At 43.6% G+C, this 15,443-nt stretch overlaps 1 protein-coding gene and 1 long non-coding RNA gene across 3 annotated transcripts in view; one reads left to right on the top strand and one right to left on the bottom strand.

The window, feature by feature from the left end:
- The window catches only part of LHFPL3 (LHFPL tetraspan subfamily member 3), a 470,489-nt gene that overhangs the window by 409,469 nt on the left and 45,577 nt on the right, over positions 1–15,443 (top strand). The window lies entirely within an intron of this gene.
- On the bottom strand, positions 352–12,988 carry LOC311600912. The gene is made up of 4 exons (XR_014780408.1): positions 12,830–12,988; positions 12,186–12,283; positions 2,849–3,070; positions 352–601 (listed from the first exon to the last, which is right to left on the bottom strand). It is a non-coding gene; the product is annotated as an uncharacterized lncRNA (long non-coding RNA).

The following is a 15,443-nucleotide window of genomic DNA, read 5'->3' on the forward strand; positions in this document are numbered from 1 at the left end:
GATGATACCTGTCCCTAAACCAAGTAGACACATGAGCCTGAAGGAATCCCAGATGGGCCAGTGCTCCAAAATAACTATTGTCCTCAGCAAAGGGTTAAGGCAAAGAGAACAGATGGTCAGAGGGCAGGCACTGTGAAGGTGGTATTTAAAGGCAGCATAAGAATATATGCTTAGCATCCAATTCCACTTGGCCCAGTGGATGGCATCAAGTAAATTTCACAATCACAGAGACTCATAGTACACAGATGAACTGAGGTTAGTTTATTATCTTGCTAATTATCTTTTGTTGTTTTAGAATATAAACCTACTAATACTACAGACTCGTAACTGAGAATGGGAGACGTTGAAGGTTTCTGTGGCAACTTCTTACCTCCAACCCCCCAAAAGAAACAGTCCAGACAGGAAGCTACAGAAGAGAGTCCTTAAAATTTGTAACAAAGATGCTGAAGTGTAGCCCCTCACGGTTGATGGCATCTGTGTTCTCTAAGGGGCTGACCACTGGGAGTTTGATGGTGCTCTAATAAATATATGGGCAGCACAAATTGGACTTGCTGCATTTTTCTTTTTTGCAGGATGATGGCACAAGGGTTGGAGGGTAGACCTGGAAGAAATGAGAGTGTGATCAGGGTGCATTGTATGAAATTCCCAAATAATTAATAAAAACATTATGTTAGAGAAATAAAAATAACATGTACAAATAAAAAAAGGATATATGCTTATATCTATACCTGGATAAATTTTCATTGTTCGCCATCCCAGTATCTACCATGTGGCTGGCTTTGAATTATACCACGTGAAGAATAAAACACCAGAGCGAAATGGAGTCCTAAGCCCAGAAAACAACAGCCTCCGTGAGGAAGTCATATTAGACATGTCCAGCAATAGAACAGCAGTCCATAGTAGTTTGTGATGCACAGACGCATAGGGTGCATAGGGTGTGTACCACAGAGCATTGTGGGATGTAGGTAAGGCCTTGAGTACAGTATGAAGAAGGTTACCTGTAATGCCCAAGCTTGCCAGTAACTTCAGACAAAGAAGAAATGGTTCGTTTCAATTTCTTTCTATTGTAAAACTGTTCAACCCTATAGGTGTCTTCTGCGTGAAGGGTTTGAAGGCCTCACGGTCTGGGCCCAGTCCTTCGCTTATCCTCTTTCTGCCACTTACCTGCTCTGGACCTCAGCTTTCCCATCTCTACAGTGAGAAGGCAAGGCAGGCGGCCACTGAGGCCTTTCCAGCCGCTCTGCGGCTAAGCGTTTCGAATGACTTCGGATGATTGCATTTAGTGTAATCGGTAGTGTGAGGTTCCCTCAGTTCTGAGCTTCATTTCCCATCCTATGATGTATTTAATCCTGGAATGTCTTACATAAAATTATATGTCCAAGTTTGTTATAGCTCTGACTTGAAATGGACATTCTGCTATAAAGATCACTACAAATTTATAAAGCAAAACTCAAAACGTTAAAGAGCCCATAAATGCTTTAAAATTAATTCGGTCCTGAATGTGTCTGTGAATGAATGGGCTTGACATAGCTTTTCAATTTTTCGCTCCATTTCAAAGAGCGCACAAGTACAAACTATAAATCTACCTACATGGCTGCTCATGTGGTCGCTAAACTGAAAAGAATGAAGGGGGGAGGGGAGAGAGAAAGAGAGGTAATGGACTAGTCACACAAGATTTAGGAGCTTGCAAAGCCCGGGGCCCCAACCTGTGACTTGTCTCATCTTCCGTGAATTATTCTAGCTATGTGACTCAGAAGGCATGTAGTCTGTCCACTTCCTGCAGACATAGGGATCTGAGAGAGGGCGGAAGGGAAGACAGACAGACAGAGAGGCAGAGACAAAGAGACTGGCCATGGAGGGTCCTGGGACTGGAGTCAGGAGGATACAAATAATGTCTTTAGTTCTGTACTCAACAAGGCTTCGGGCAATCAGCAACAGTGAGCCAGTGGACTAGGGGCATGCGTGAGCAGCAAGAGAGTCTGCAAAGAGCTAATAGAGAATTTGCTGCCACACATTACCTGCTCTTCAAGACAGAAGTGGGTGGAAAGATCTTGGGTTTGGTATCAGAATGACCCTAGATCAAACCGCAGATGTGTTGGGTTTTTGTTTGGTTGGTTGTTGGGTTTTGTTGGGTTTTTTTTGTTGGGGTGGTGGTGGTGGTGGTGGTGGTGGTGGTGGTGGTTGTTGTTGTTGTTGTTGTTGTTGTTGTTGTTGTTGAGTGTTCCTAGACAAGTTATTTAACCCATCAGAAGCTGCTAAGACATGTAATTTGGGATTTCAGGTGATTAAATGGAATAATGTGTGTGTGTTTCAGGATTGAATCAGCTATGTATAACAGAAAAATCTAAATAACGTGGTATAGATTGATTTTCATCCATACAATGTGAAATCCAGCAAGAGAGGTCCAACAGAAGGCCCAAGTGAGGAATGCCTCGGTTCCTTCGTTATCTTGTTGTATTGCCTTCAGTGTGTTGCTGTCACTATCAAGATCACTTTGTAATCTTACAATGGTGAACAAATACAACACTTCAGACAGACAGCAAAGGGAAAGGCAAAAGGAAGCCTGTCTCTCAGAGAAACGAGGGCCCTTTAAGGAGTTTTTCTGGGCGTCCCCGCTCAACAATCCTTTACTTATACCTCTCTGGCCACACCTTTCTTCACAGGGAGCTAGAAAAGTTAAGACTTTAGCTGAGCCAATTGATACCCCCAACACTATAGAGAGAGAAAGAAGATAGCTATTAGGCCATCTCTCTGGTGGGTACGACACGCCTGGCAACAAGAGCACGGAGCATAATGACTACAATGCTTTAATTTATTATTGAAGCTATTTTGAAAACACTGGAATTACCTCACGACACCCGTTTCCCCAAAATGGAAACTGAATAAAGGAAGTGAGAGCCTCTTCCATACGGTAGCCCTTGCAGATTTGAGAAAACTTGTCCTGGGCTCATCCGGTCATTCTCAGTCTTGACTGGCTGACAGGCCCTCTATTGTCACAAGTGTTGAACAGTCTTCTCCGGACTAGAAGTCCCTCGGGCTCCAGCTCCCATAATGATCACATGATTCAGATCTGGACAACAAGAGGATACAGAGATGGCCCTGTCAGTTCCCGAGTTCAGGACTGTCCCCGCAGCTTCATCCTGCCATGGCTGGCTCATGACTCAGCCCTGTAGAGCTCTCAGCACAGGCTTAGAAATTAATTGTTAACCATCCATCTTTGGGGTCTCTTTGCCTTTAGAGCAGAAAAACAGAGTCCCTAAGTCTCAGTGCCACCATGTTCAAACTCTAAACCAGAGGACAGGGTCTGCTCCCTGAATTAGCAAGTGAGAGAGTCAAGACCTCAGGCTCACGGGCTAGGAAGGAGAACACCACTGCCGTAGCAAGTCCCTCTGCCTTCATATCAAAGGCAAGGACTGCAAAATACCCTTCCAGCAAAGGATCAGTGTTCCCAGGGCACAGAACCAGGAAGCAGTGTTCTGATAGTTCTTTCCTGAAGGTGACACAAGCGGAGCTCCTCGGAATAGCTCAGCCAGCTGATCCTGCTGTCCCCCAACCACAGGAGTGTAAGATGGAGATTCTTCAAAGAACCAGAGCAGAGAGATGTGCACCAGCTAAGTGAATAGCGAAAGAAGCCCCAAGCATAAGCACCACAGAGGCCCTGAATGCAGGCTTGAGAGTCAGACTATGGGTTAGCTCACTCCTGGGGCTAAAAAAATAAGCCTGGCTCTTGTTCCCTGGGCAAATGGCACAGGATCATTAAGAGACTCCCCAAGGGGCGTCACTAAGGGGGTCCATCATAAAAAGGAGGTGAAGTAGGTGACTATAAGAGAGCAGAGAAAAAAATCAAAGGACCTGTTTCTACTGTAGAGAGTGCTACGGGTCTAGTGCCTCTTACGCCGTGGATTACTGGGCTTCTCATAAAATACAGAGAAGGAGAAAAGGTGGCTTTCCTCAGATAGATTGAATATGTATCCTAGTTACCTAGGACAGCCCCAGAGTTTGATATGATCACTAACAGCACCAACTTTTACTCTCACAAGCAACTTAATTGAACAACAAATGACATAGTGACTCTATTTTGGAAAAACACTAGAAAGAAACACAAAGTGATTTTTGTTTAATTTTCTCCTGCAACCCACAATTTTAAAAAAAATTTTTAACTATATGCTTATCTAAGATATATTGGTCAAAATAGTATATCATTGGACTGTGCTTTTATTCTTTTTTTAATTTTATTTTTTACATATACATTTATATTATTACACATATATACAATAGATTACCTATAGCAAGAATAACCATGACGCTATCAGGAATTATATAAATGTTACATTCTTATTGTGCTTGACAGACTTGAAGAAGACATATTTCCTATCTTGGTGCATCTAAATTTCTGAATGTAAATCAATCTCCATCACATACTGTCATTATCAACTTCAAATGCCTATCTAGACCTAACAACATCTTAACCCCTAAACAATTAAGCTTCATTGGCAAAAAAGCCATTAGATGAAAGGTCCTCATTTTTATCCCAGACAGAATTCTCCCTAAAAAAAAAAAAAAGGCAAGCTTGGATGCAGGCAGAGCCAATGTCCAAGCTCTGACAAGACAGGGTAAGCAAGTCCCCAATAGTTCCTGCCTCACAAATATGTCTGTCAGATATATTGGGTCAGAAGGCTGAAGAAGAAGGCTCTAATGTTATAGCGCTTTTATTCTTAATGAAAAATGTGCATTGTCCATGCATGATGTGATACTGAAATTACATAGAGACTGTTTCCATGAAAGTGTGCCCTGTGCAGCTCTTCATTCTCCTGACTGCTAGAACATTCCATTCAGGTCATTCTAACTTGTGTAAAGAAACTTTGGAGAGAATGTGATTGGTCACAGACTCATAACTTTTCTGTACCTGAAAGCACTCTTTCCCTTAGGAAAAGCAGAGTTTGTTTCTTCTGGGAGAAAAACTAAAAACAGTAAAAGAGTAAGCAAGCAACAGCCTGGGGCTATATGTCCCCTTAGGTGTAACCATATCCTGTGCCTGAAGAGAGAAGGGAAGGGAACTTGTGTCCATAGCAGGCCTGCAGCTCCCTCCCTCCAGGCTACCACTGCTCACTATTTCCTCTTTTATACCTAACACCTACCTTCCATATAAAATTTCCAAGCACCTCAGTAGGACTTCCAGGCTCTCTGAGAATGTCCCCACACAAGTGTCCTCACTGGAGAAAACTACAGATCCAGGCGAGATTTCCTGCTTCACAGAAAAGATCATAAAGATGCATGGAGGGATGCCTTATGTGTGCCTTAAATACATCAGAAGATGCTTCGGGTAGCACAGGTGGAGCACACATAATACACTGGTTACAGTAGCTAGATCTGAGTTTGAACTCCCATCAAACCTGGCTCTTCGTTAGGTGTCCCTGGAGAGTGGACCAGACCACTTTGGGACCACAGCTCTCATCTGTCAAAGAAGAGGTAAAGACGCATGCGCTCCAGGGCAGCACAGAAGTGCCTGCCTTACAGGAGGCAGCCTCCAGTCCCCATCCCTGACTCAGTTACATGAAGAGTGATGATGTAAGCCACTTTCTTTCTCCCATTTTCTTCTTTTGCCATCTCAATGCATATTAGCGAAAATGAAGCTAAAAGAGTGAAATAAGTTTGAAATGGAGTGAAACTAATAGAAATCAGGATTGTTCTTTGTTAATTTTAGCTCTAATTTAAAAAAAAAAAGAGCTTGATACAGAGGCTAGAGTTGACTATTGGAAAGACTGGAGATTTAAACAGCCTCAGCTGGTTGTCACCAACACTTGATGAGTATCCGGTTGCTTATATTGGCCACCATTCAATGAGGAAATGTTAATGCCCTTAACAAGGAGCCGTCCATTGAAAGCAAAGGAAAGAAGCGATAGAAAAGGCCAAATTTTGGTGACAAGGACACACTCTGAGACTTAATCTATAGAGTTTGAGTGAGTAGACTGGAAAAGATGGGCTGCTTCTCACACCGTGCTCTTTCTTCTCAAATGCAATACAGAGCCATACACCCAGACGATTGGGAGAGCTCAGTCAGCAAGCTGTCCTAAGGTACAGCCGAGCCACCGGGTCCTTCTGACTCACTCACTACCCCTCTCTTTTGTGACTCGCAGCCTCTGTCTCCTGACAAATATTACATAGCATCATTCGCTTCCTGGATTTATCTGTTTACATATGGTAGACATGGCTGGGATCTTAGCTGAGCCGGGGGGGAAGGGGCAGAACAAGATACCAAGTCCAACTGCCAGGTAAGAAACAAATCCTTGCACAAGTGGGGGAGGTAAACGAAAGGAAATCCTAGGACCACAAGCAGGCTGGCAAGCCTCCAGCATTCCATTCACTTACCAATCGAGTCCCATGCACGTGCTCCGTTCAGCATGCCCTGCCTAGCCCTGCCCACAGAGAGGACAGCTTAATTCCGATGGTAAATCAGATAGAACACGCCCAAGGAATTCCTCGATCAGAACTCGTGTGCTGGAAAGTTTGGGCATCCCCATTGCTGTTTTTACGTCACAGAGGGGCCCCTGTAGCCTTGGGGAGGTAGAGATACTTAGAGCCTAATTTGTATTCTTCCATATTCATTAAATATTTAGATATCTGTATTTTCTTTTAGCCATCTGACTTACCTTGTATCTTCACTATTACAGCTCCCACTTTGGTTTCATATAGCAGCTAGCAGTGTAGCCTCTGGAGCCAGACACCCTAGGTTCAAAGCCTGGCCCTTCAGATTGTTATCTGCGTGTGTGCACTTGGGCACTTAACCATTTAGATTTCAGTTTATTGGTTTTCACTAATAAGAATGAGAATTGGAGCTGCCTGGATGCTTGAAGTGAGCGGACACATGGTAACAACTACTCTTTAAGTATTGTCTAATTTACCCACATTTTCTGCGTGCTCTGTCGGTAAAAGGATTTCTCTCTGGTGCTCTGCACATTGCTTTAGGCAGTATCTAAAGCCTGAGAGTCTATAGACATGAACAGCACCAGCAATAAGGTAGGCATAGACTAGCTGTGGTCCTGGAGTGGTACCCACATTCACTCAGGAATTCATCCACTCAGGAGAGGTCAGTAAATACTGAACACATACTATGTGCTAGACAGAGCACTAGAAAATGAGGAGAAGGATAAATAAAAATCTTGTCCTACTGAAGTTTGCTGCCCAATGAGGGAGGCAGACAATAAAAACACTGAAGTGGCAAGAGCATCTGAGAATGAAAAGTCCTGTGCTGAGAGTTTAAAGCAGGTGAGAAGCTAGACAGCAACCAAGTAACTGCCCTGAGTTGTGTACAAGGAAGACCTTTGAGGCGGCTTCCTTCATCTGAAATGTTGAGAAGCTGGCTTGACAATAGTCGGATGGAAGGAATTCAAGGGAAGAACAAGTGCAACACCAATTGATCAATCAATCAATTATAGCTAAGAATGAACAAGGGGGGGAAGGACAGTTCGACAGAACAGGATGGTGGGTAGGAGGGAGGGAGAAGAGTGTCGAATGCCTCCAGAGAGCTAGGTAACAGCCAGATACTTTGATACCATGTCTCAAATGATAGCAATTTACTCCTCAGGACAAATGAAAATTGTACCAATTCTAATGTTTTGACTCTGAAAATGTGTTTAGAAATAATCCCGCAGTTCAATGATAGTAAGCTAAACAAACACCTCTCCCAGTGTTTCGTGGTAGTGAATTCTGTTCTCTGAGGGAACGTTCGCTGTGTCCATGATGAACATTAGGTGTGTGATCAGGCTCTGATCTTGGCTCTTTAATGAATTTATTGTGTTTAAAGTTTGGAAAAGTACTTCGGCTCTGCCATTTTACCCATCTGTGAAAGAAGGAATGCGGATATTATCTTGGATCATTCTCAACCATTATACCTGGTTATCCATTTACCATTACTCTGATTTCTTGGTAATCTATGTTTGTAGGATAGGAGGGCTACAGACAGGGACATCTGGTCTACCTCATAGCTAATCAACCCACAGAGGGATTAAATGTACACTTTGCTTTCCTGCAGCACCACTTTCTTGCCAATCAAATAAGTCCTTGCTGCAGTGAGGTGCATGGATTATTTTTGATGGTACAGATCAAACCCAGGTTCTCGTGCCCACTAAGTAAGTGAGCTACGCCCCACTCACTTAATACTCTTCAGATACCCTGTATTTTACTATGTATTTTATATTATTTAATCCTCATAATAATACCATGTTTATAGTACAGTTTAATACAAGAAACTGAACCTTATCAGTTTAAACAAGTTGGCTGAGGATACACAGAAAAAAAGAATTTTAACTGAGATCTGACTGCAAAGCCCATATAAGATTTTAGCTGTCACACTCTGAAAAATGTATCATAGTATTTGACAGACATTATTTGAAACTAAGCAAGTGATACTTTTGAGACAGGGTCTCACTATGTAGCCCTGGCTGGCCTAATGCACACCAGTGTAGCCTTGGACTCACAGAAATCTATACGGCTCTGCTTCCCAAGTACTGAGATTAAAGGTGTCCACCACCATGCCCAGCTATGTGAGTAATACTTTTCTTATATAGAGAATCTTGGTATATAGCCTGTAATCCTCCTGTTTCTAAATGAGTGTTTTTGAATAAATGAATGTTTGATCCTAACTTGCCTACTGAAGGCACACAACCATACTAACTAGAAGTCTTACCCACTCTACCACCATGATGTAGAACCATTCTTAAAACCAATCCAAGAAACCAAAGTTAAACTATATAATGTCTTAAGTACTTACCTATGTAAATAGCTCTTGTCTTTCTGCAATTAAACATCTTTTTGTCCTCAGCTGAAGGAGAGATGGTTTATAGGCCTTGTGGAAGGAGCCTTTTCCGTCTACAGAAAAGCTCCTCCCGCCACACCTTCGTTCCCCAAGGAGTCTCAACTATAGCTCGGTAGGAGAGGATACCTACTTTGACAAAGTTCCCAGGTATCCCAGCCACATCCATGCCTCTATTGAAAGGAACCTCTGCTTTAGTGTGAGAGTCAGTACTATCTTTCTATTTAAATAAAGGTGATCTCTTGGGTTCTCTACAGTGATAAGGCTCATTTGGGCTGACATGGCCATAAAGATACCCAGCATCCTCAGCACTGTGCCTGAAATAATTGTCTTCTGCATTTTATGGGTTAGTTGTGATCAAAGCAGACTGGCATGTTCTTATTTCTTTGTTCCTTTCTCAGAAGCCAGTTTGTGGGAATAGCATTGTTTATGTTCTAATTTTATTAAAGTGCAACCAATGTCTTAGAGCAGCACAGCCCTGCAGACAGTGATGAAAAGCTTCTATCTCTAGTCTGCCTAATATCAAGCCCTAGACACATGGGACCCCTGAGAAAATGCCACGTGTCTAGAGAAACTTAGGAACTGAAGTTTAAATGTACATGTGTGACTAATACCTACACTGTTAAAAGATATGCATACAGAAGGGCATCCTTTCGTGCTTTTAACCAAAATCATATAGTCTGTTCTCTTTTTTAATTGCTTCCAAAAACAGCAACAAATCTGTAACAGCCAAGGAGAAATTCTGACCCACTTGTATTTCCACCAAGGTATGAATTCTGAAAGCAGAGGGCGATCCTGACCTGGGAGTAGATGAAAGCACTTAGGCAGGGAAGGGACACTCCCTCGGGGAGCTCCCTGGCAAGCTCCTAGTCAGCACTGAGACACAGAACGCAGAGAGGCTGTCAAGGAGAAAGAAATATCCCCTCAGAGAAAAGTCTAAATGTGTTTTTTCAGCCACCTGTCACCCCAGAGAGAGGAGAGGGTGGCAGTGTTAAATTGGTGCTATTGTAAAACAGGGAAGCTAACTAACCTCTGAGCCTGGTAAGATGTTTCAGGTGCATTTTAAGTGACAGAACTTCGTCCCCAAAACCCAGAGGGTGGTTCATGCCACCTATATGATAGACTCAAAACCCGGGCTCTTGTGTTTTATAAAGCTAACAGTTGCATTAAAAATGTCACTCCATAAAAGCAGACATGCTGACTTTTCACTGTCTGCTAAATGTTATGGAGTGAAGTGGTGGCCACAGATACAGGCCAACAAGATGCCGGAGCATGAAAAGCCACTTGCTACGCAGCCTTACGGCCTGATTTCCATCCCAAAGAGAGAAGCAACTCCTGCAAACTGTGCTCTGATCCTGACATGTGTTTGTGTCATGGCACATGCACCCACAAACGGTCATACACCCATAAATAAATATAATTTTCATCTTCCTTATTTAAAAGTATCTCATACTGTATAGCTTGATCATGTTGTTCCCCTAAACCTTTTCTAGATTTATCTCACTTTATGTTTATGAGTGTTTTGTCTGCATGAACATCTATGTCTGGGCATCACATGCATGCCTGATACCTGCAGAGGTCAGAACATGTCAAACACCCCTGGAACTGGAGTTACAGATGTTTACAAGCCAACTTGTGGGTACTAAGAATCGAAGCCAGGGCCTCTGGAAGAGCAACAAGTGCTCTCAACCACTGTACTGTCTGTCCAGCCCAGAAAGGTAAATTTTTACCATAAGCCTTTAAATACAGAGGAAATAGGTTCCATTATTTTTTTTTTAAATGTGAGCTAAGCAAATTCATCCCATATAAGAGATGTATCAACTAAAAAACTGGAGGTAGAAGGTGATAGAAACTAAGGGGAAAAGTTCACAGATAGGAGAAGACAACAGAAATAAATTCTAGTGTCTCTTGGATTTAACTTCAACTCTGCCAGAGGGATCTTAGCTCAATGGGTTTTTGGGGTTTGAGTTTGGGTTTAGTTTTTGTTTTTGTTTTTGTTTTGGCTTTACCAATTATAAGAATAAAATGTAGAGGCTTGTTTTTTCAATGAAAATTCTCAGTTGAAATACATGCAGAGCATAAGACTTTAAATTTTTAAAGTAAATGATTTTCAAGTGCAGGTAGACACAAGTCATGAGAGGCTCTAAAGGTGTCTGTACTTTGTTCAGATTTCAAGTGCGGTTATCTCAGTGGAGGACTGCTCAGTGGAGCAGTCAAGTTTTCTAACTTTACTCTTGGCTTCCTTACAAAGAGATGAGACTTCTATAAACTCAGAAGGCAAGCTGGCTGTACACTCATACTATACAAGTTGAACACCTTCAGTGTAAATATCTCAGACCCGCCAAAATCTGACACCTTTGAGCATCAACTTGTGAAAAGTGGGAATTTCCAGGCCTGGCCTCATGGGATGAGTCACAATCCAAACAGGCAAACTAAAAATATTGCACCAAATTACCTCAGGCTATGTGTGCATGAAAAATAAATGAAAGTTATGTTTAGAATTAGATACCAATATCCAAGATATCTCAGTATGTATATGGAAATATTGCAAAATACAAAAATAGCAACCTCAAGTAATTCTGATATGGAAATCCAACTTAGTTACCTAACTGTGTCATCGACTTAAATGTTCTTCTATGGAACACTGGGAGGCGTCATGATAGGGAACCCTAGATGCTAAGTTGAGAAGTCTACCACTATCTCTGTCCCCAAATGGGTGCATCACTTGTCTGCTCAGAGTTTCTGTTTTCTACTCTATAAAGTGAAGCAAGCTGACTAACTAATTGATTGCCAAGGTCATGTCAAACTCTAGGTAGGTCTTTTTGATTCCAACATTAAATTATAACACCACACTGTATTTCTTCCCCGAGGGACTTCATAACTGAAAGTACTTTTCACTGAGGTTTATTTCATGTCTGTTCTTCCGGTGGCTGCCTTCCACCCATGACCACTGGAGGCTGCGAGGCTGGGAGGCTGGGAGGCTGGGAGGCTGGGAGGCTGGGAGGCAAGGCATTTGAAGGAAGGAAATCGGTCAACAGTCAGAATTCCATCTATTATCTACTACCACCTGGGAAGTGGGAAATTAAATCCCAGAACCCAAACTTCCAGACACAAAAATAAAAAATAAGTAGAACATTTAGGTAGGGACCTAAGTAGGGACATTTAGGTTTTTCTAAAGTTTCAAACACATGATGAGATGGCTACTCACTCAAGCTCTTGTTAAAACAGTTGGAACATAACAACCGTCTTTTTAATGTCTTGGGTGCTACAAGTGATGCCATTTAATAAGTAGAGTTTCAGCCTGTTAATCGATCCATAGCAGTAAGAGTAGTTATTATGTGTAGTGAATTGTTTGAATAGCAAAAGGGCCTACCTGTGAGATAATAACAAGAAAAACAGCCTTGGGTGGGGGTAATGCGGAGCCTTTTCCAAAAGCAAACAAACGAAAACCACTGTTTCCCATCTTCCGTCCTACGAAAAGACAAGCGAAAGCAACGCGTGACTGCCTTTGTCTTGGCTGAAATGGAGGAGTCTTTGGGTTCAGAAAGAAATGTCTATGTTTTGCCTTACCAATTATAAAAAATAAAAGATAGAATTCTCCGAGGCCCATCCTCTGAGGAATCACTTTCAAGACCCAGAGGGGCATAGAAGTTTATTTTGAGATGTGACCACACAGCTAAGGCAGAACCTGCCTCAGTGGCCCTCAGTGCACACTCAGAACAGGCTGGATCTTAGTCGACGTGCTCCCTTGGTCTCAGGAGCACGTGGGAGACGGTGCGTCCTGGCTTGTGCCTCTTCTTGTGAATGTGCAGCAAAGATTTGTAAAAGAAACTGTGGAAAGTAGGAGACCAACAATGACAGGGATTAATGTCTTTTTTTTTTCTTTTAATGTGATAGTGGGGATCAAATCCAGAACCTTCCATCTGCTTTCTAAGCACTGAGCTGCATCGCGAGCGAGCGTGTGTGTGTGTGTGCGTGTGCGTGTGTGTGTGTGTGTGTGCATGTGTGTTGACGTACCTTCACACCGCTGTTCCGAAGCTCCCAGGAGCCTCCTTTCCCACACGTGTCTTCCTGTGTGCAGCCCTGTCGCGGCTATCTCTTCTCTGTCTCTTCTGTGAATCTCACTGACCCTAGCTCAACATACTTTGCATCTGCCTCCTATTATTAGTGCTAATGTAAACGTGAGAGGATCTTTAAAATAATTCCTGTGACAATTAACCTGATGCCCTAAGATAATTCAGAAGGTAGAAAATAAGGCGTCTCACAGTCCTGAAAGAGAATTACTCTTGCTTGATGAGATCCTCGTGTTCCTTCGCTGTGCTATCATTAGACCACAGGAAAAACAATCTCCCCGTTCCTGGCATCAGAGAAAGCAAGATTGGAGATAAGAAAGGGCAGGTGAGGCTTCATTCATCATCCAGGGCAGGCAGGGCGATTGCTGCCAGCTCTGCTTTCCCGCATTTATCTCCCTCTTTTCTCCCCCGTGCTCCTTCCCTTCCGCACCATGAACGCTTCAGCTTTCCTGCACTGTGTCTTTACAGAGGGTTAAGAGCGATTCTTTACTGTTCCCGGTCACAACCCACAAGCAGTTCTCTCAGATCAGTCTGCACACAGACACACGCACACGTGTTTACACATGCATACACACATACACACACTCAAACACACTTGCACACACACTCACACACAAGCACACACACAGCACATGCTCTCACACACATGCATACATGCATACACACACGCATACATACACACTCACACACGCATACACACACACACGCTCGTGCTCGCACGCACGCATGCATGCATGCATGCATGCATGCACATATACACCTTAAAGGGCACAGAGTCAATGTGGGGCTGGAGAGATATCTCAGAGGTTCAGAGCACTTGCTTTCCTTGCCAGCACCCACATGGCAGTTCTCGGGCAGCTGAAGCCCTCTTCTGGCTCCATCAGCATGAGGCACACATGTGATGCATGTACAAGCAGGCAAAGCATGTATATACACAAAGTAAATAAATCTTTAAAATAATAAAGCCAGCCGTTGTGATGAGGCGATCACAGAAAGGCTGTCACGGCTACTCAAGCGTTAGCTCTCCTCTGTCGGGGAAGCCAGTTCTGACATTTCCTCCATAGAGACCTAGCCTATGCCTGCTGCTGTGCTTTCTCTTCCTGTTGCCGACAGCATGTTACAATACCCTGACAGAGGCGGAGTAAGGGAGAAGGGTTTATTCCGGCTCAGAGGTCCAGGTTGTAATCCATCACCGGAGGGAAGGCACATGAACAAGAGCTTGGGAGAGCTGTTCTCGCTGTATCCACCCGGAACTGGCAGTTACCAAGGTGTGGGGGCTTCTACTCAGTTCCCCCTCTTCATTTATTCAGTCCAGGATCCCAGTAAGAAAACAGTGCCACCCACAGTGTATGAGTCTTCCCACACCAATTAGTGTAATCAAGATGGTCCCTCGAGAGGCCCATGGCCCATTGATTCTGGGCTGTCACCTTCAGTTAAAACCTGGGAGACCTCGGGCTCGCCTTGGGAACGGATTGCGACCCAGAACAGAACTCAAAAGTGACTTCGATCAAACTCTTTACTAAGGTGTATCCTGTGCTTGACGATGATGCCAAGTGTCAGCCTCCCTGCCTCAAAGGGACACAGATGTCCAGTTGCGCCCCTGTGAGCTGAGGAGCTACGGACACCACCCCCACCCCCAGGAGACGTGGCTTCTTTGTACCACCCACAAACAAAAGCACGCCTGCCTCCATCTCTTCTGCCAAAATAACAACCTCCTTCACTTGATGCGGAAGCACATGCAGGTTGATGATGCAGCATAAAAACCCCCAAGTACAATGGAGCCTTTCTTTTAATGATCCCCTTTGAAATCCTGTTTCCCATCCTAACTATAATTTGGCTAATTGCTTAATAACTCTATTTGAATGTCACTGTTTCTGCAAACATCAATTCACTGGACCCGCTTCTCCAGGTTGAAAAATCCCTTTGCCTCTTTGAGCGTCCTCGGTCTCTTTCCACCACGCAGCTGCCTGGGCAACGTCCTAATAACACAAATAGAATCCCTTCAAAGAGATGCTGAGCAGATGGAGGGGTCTCTTCGTGTTCCGCAGCCCGAGCAATGCAACCCCTGTCCTTGAAACAGTACCTGTGATTGGGAAGGTCTGAGGTTGTGTCTTTATAAGCCAGTTTCTGTGCCGTACACATGAAGCTGGGATCACAGCCATCTAGCCCACCCCCACTGCAGCATGCTGTGTTTTACCCAGTGAGAGGCTGCAGGAGAAAGCAAAGCACAGACTTGGGAGCCCACAATGCCTAGCAGCTCCTTGGCTGTGAAATTCAACTCCACAGGTTATATTGAATGTAAATATGTACATACATACATACATACATACATACATACATACATACATACATGCTAAAACCCTGCACAAATAGTTGGTCCTCTCAGGGCCCTACCAGAATGTAGCCACAGACCCTGTGTGGTGCCTTGAGTAAAACTGGGCAAGACTGCCATGTCTGTTTCAGGGAGAAAGCTTGCTTCCTGCACCACAGCTTGTACCTCACCTGTTCTGGCAAAGGGGATGTATCTAAGCTACTAAACATATTCTGGCCTGTTCTCC

Source organism: Acomys minous (genome assembly GCF_964271855.1).
Source record: "Acomys minous genome assembly, chromosome: 6".
NCBI lineage: Eukaryota > Metazoa > Chordata > Mammalia > Rodentia > Muridae > Acomys > Acomys minous.